General features: G+C 37.7%; 1 pseudogene; it reads right to left on the bottom strand.

Annotated features, from left to right (window-relative positions):
- Positions 1-1006: 1006 nt before the first annotated feature.
- On the bottom strand, positions 1007-3894 carry LOC125190189 (annotated as a pseudogene).
- Positions 3895-4095: the final 201 nt, after the last annotated feature.

Raw genomic sequence — 4095 nt, forward strand, 5'->3', positions numbered from 1 at the left:
TATTTATTTATTCTTATTGCATATCGACGATATGATACTATCATTTTCTTTATGGAATCTTTTCTTATTCACTATTCTTGTCCTAATTGGACAAATCTTTCAATGACATGTTAGAAGACGTATTTTATACTTAAATGATATACTTACTTTCAATTTTTTCTATTAATATCTATTTGCATATTAATTTGTGTAAAAGTTCAGATTATTTTGAAATGTTTTTTTGCCCTAGTCGAAACAACAATCTCAGAAAGACGAATTTCATGCTTTAGCTATACTATACAACAATGATCTCAGATATTTTATACATACAAATTCCTCTGTTTCCATCATCAAGCCATGTCTTTGAGGTTTCACAAGATTTAGGACATGCGGACTGGCCCAAATTCCCCCATTTGGCCCATTGATCCAGCCCAATCTCCCTGACTTAAATTATTTGGTTGTCTCGTGGGCTTAGGATAAGCCTTATTTTGGATTGGGTTTAACTGTGGTTTACTCAGTCTCTAACCATATCTGTGAGTTGGGCCATGCCCACATTTTGCTAAAGGAGTAATATGAAAGCATTATTTATTTGTATTTTTGAAGAAAAGTCTATCTCTTCTGCTGAAGGATTATAACGAACAATCATTTATCCATTTGTTGATAATCAAATTTCTTTCTGCAAAATTGATCTCTTATGCTCTAATTTGACAATCCTAATCTTGCTGAGCTATTGAGGAACATCACAAGTGATTGGCTGTAGAATAATTTGAATCACTAGGGTTACGGAATTTGATTTTTAAGTTAATTGCTATCATTTGTGTGATCCATGATTGCTTCCTTTCACAGTCTGTATTCATGTAGTGTGATTGATGATTGCAAGAGGCGATCTTGGGGTGGAGGAATTGTATTTATTTATTGGGATAAAAGTAGAATAGACCTCTTTATACTTATCTAATCCTATGCGGTTCGACTCTCTTTTATATTCTGGGAAAGAACCGACAAAGAAAACCCAGAATGACGACTAATAGTATTGAAAATACCAAAATTAAAGGGTAAACAAGGAAAGCAACTAAACAGAATCTTGGAGAAGATGCGGTCATTGAACTTGACAACAAGGTCTGGCAACGGCCCTTGACGGATTAGGCGAGCCCAGGAGTTCAGCCTCTATCTCTCGGCTCATATTGCAATTATTTAGACCAAAACTCACAGACACAACATTAACAAACAATGTCAATAACTACACATGCATAAATAAACTTACCAAATAGAAACTACTTGTGAAGAAATCACTATTGCCTCCTGGCTTGCATTCTTGCACGCCTTCTTCTCATGTCTCTGGCAATGAATACGTCTTCAACAACTTCTTCTATTTTGCCGAAGTATTTCTCTCTGAATCTTTTGCAAAATAGAAGTAGCCACACAATGATTCCTACTCCCACAACGTATCCAAGTGCAGCTGATACGTATTTCCACTCAATCTCCTTCTTCTCCTTCACTTCTTCATGTACTCGCGTGTCGTTGTCATCAATAGGACTGCAGCTTTTGTTGAGAGGGAAACCACATAGGCTGGGATTTCCTTCAAAGCGATCAGCTGTGAATGTTTGAAACTGACGGCCATTTGGGATCATTCCGACCAGCTTATTGTGAGACAAGTTCAAGACTTCAAGGAATGTGAGCTCTCCAAGCTCCATCGGTATTGGCCCTGTTAGTTGGTTTCCAGAGAGGTCGAGTGATTCGAGATGACTTAACTGACCAAATGACCTTGGAATGCTTCCGTTGAGGGCATTGTGAGAGAAATTGAGATTATGAAGTGAAGTTAGATTACCAATGACATTTGGTATCTCTCCTTGGAAATTATTGGAAGATAAATCAATGATACTAAAGTCGTTCCAAATACCATTAAGCTCTAAATTCATCCCTTTCATGTTTAATGTCATAACAAATACGTTCTGAAAAATGGCAAAGACATTATCACACTGTAGCGTCATTGCACTCCAATCAGAGAAGTTAAAAGATTCCAGACTTCCATTGAAATGATTTGATGATATATCTACGATTTGGAGAAAATCCCAACTGTTGTGACATCTCACTTCCCCATGGAATTTGTTGGAGTTCAAGATAAGAACACGCAACGTCGATGACAACATACATGGGAAAGTGTCCTTCATGTTGTTGTTTCCGACGTCCATGAACTTCAACAACCAGCGTCTTTCTAAGGACCTTGGGATCCGCCCCTCTAAAGTATTATTGTTAAGATTGAAATATTGCAGCTTACAATCCATAGAAAAATTGTCTGGAATAATGCCGCTGATGTTGTTTTGCCGCATATGGAATATGCTAATGTTTTCAAATAGGCAAGGGGGTATGCCGCCACTTAGTTTATTTTCAGACAAGTAAAGAATATCTAAGTCTTTGGCATTGCAGAGGGAGGTTGGAATTGATCCACTTAAACTGTTATTAGAAATAGACAAGTACACGAGATTAGAAGCAAGTGGAACGGGCAAGTGCAACTCGCCCGTAAGCTGGTTAGACTGTAAGTATAACTCTTTAAGAGAAGCAGACATATGGTAAGGCTTTTGCACATATGTCAGACGATTAAAGGAGAGGTCCATATACTCAAGTTGTGTTCCCCAAATCCAACTAGGGATCTCCCGCCCAATTTGATTGTTTGAGAGATCCAACGTTTCCATATTCAAATGTTGGATGAAATCAGGAAAATGGGACAAGTTGCATGAAGCTAGTCTTAACCATTTTAGTTGGACACATGTAAGAATTTGAATTGGAATTGCCAACATCTACCGACAAGTTATTGTCAGATAAACCAAAATGTGTAAGATTGGCAAGGTTTTGAATGTTGTCCAATCGAAAAGTGCCATTAAATTGGTTTTGGCCAAGGTAAAGTTCCCGCAATGAAGGGAGACCAAAGAGAGAGTGGGGAATGTTACCAGAGAATGAATTATGTTCCAAATCTAAATAAGAAAGATTGAAAAGACCTTCAAACAGTGTCGGAGAAAGTGAGCCTGTCAAGGAGTTTTGTGACAAATCGACACTAATCAGATTGGTTAGGTTAGCAAAGGTGGATGGAATCGAACCCTTCAAACCACAGTTAAAAAGATCCAAGAAGGTCAAACTAGGAAAACTGGCGAGCAAGTCCAGAGTTGCTACTGCTGAAAGATCATTATAACTAATTTCAAGAATCGAAAGAGAATGGAGTTGTAGAAAGGAGCTAGACAAAGGTCCAGATAAAGAACAATAAAACAAGCTCAAAGCGGTGAGATTGGGTAAATATGAAGATATAATGTGGCTCCATTTTGTCCTTTCATAAGAGGAACTGATATTGACACCATTAAGATAGAGCTCTCTAAGCTCAGTTAGATTTTGGACAAGCATCTCCAAATTTGGGTGCTCAAGGCGGATAGTGTAATACAAGCTAGAGATATCGAGACTAACCAATCTGGTCAATGACAAAATTTCAATAGGAACCTGTCCTTCAAAGAATGAATTTGACAAATTCAAGTGTGTCAAATATGTCAGATTCTGGATACCTCTTGGAATAGGAATAGGAATGGGAGTATCTTCATAGTTGAAATTGCCAGCGAGGCTAAGCTTCTCCAAATATTTAAATTTGAAGAGACTCGACGAATCCCCAATTCCACCAGAAATGGGCTCATTATCGAGCTGCAAACTAACGACGTAGCCAGCAGCATCACATTCCACACCGGGCCACATGCAGCACTCATCACTTTCATTCCATCGCACCAGTTTTGTCGAACGAGAAAAATTGAAGATCAGCTCATCCTTGAGTTGAAGCAACATGATTTCCTGATGACGAAGGCATTTGTTATTATATGAATGAGTAGAGAAAATGAAGGACGAAGTTAGTATATAAATGAGCAACAACAAGTTTGAATGCATTGTCAAAGAAGATACTGATAATTCTAATTTTTGTGTGTGTGCAAATGATGATAGGTGAATGTGGGTTTAAATAGTTTACTTGAAAATCTTTTTTATTACCACCAATTGAATAAATAAAGACATCCATTTGTAAATTCCACAATCATGGAAGTGATATGTGGGTTGCAATTCTAAGTGGACTTGAGGTCCACAAGTCCTAAT

This window comes from Salvia hispanica, chromosome 1 (genome assembly GCF_023119035.1).
Source record: "Salvia hispanica cultivar TCC Black 2014 chromosome 1, UniMelb_Shisp_WGS_1.0, whole genome shotgun sequence".
NCBI classification, from domain to species: Eukaryota; Viridiplantae; Streptophyta; class Magnoliopsida; order Lamiales; family Lamiaceae; genus Salvia; species Salvia hispanica.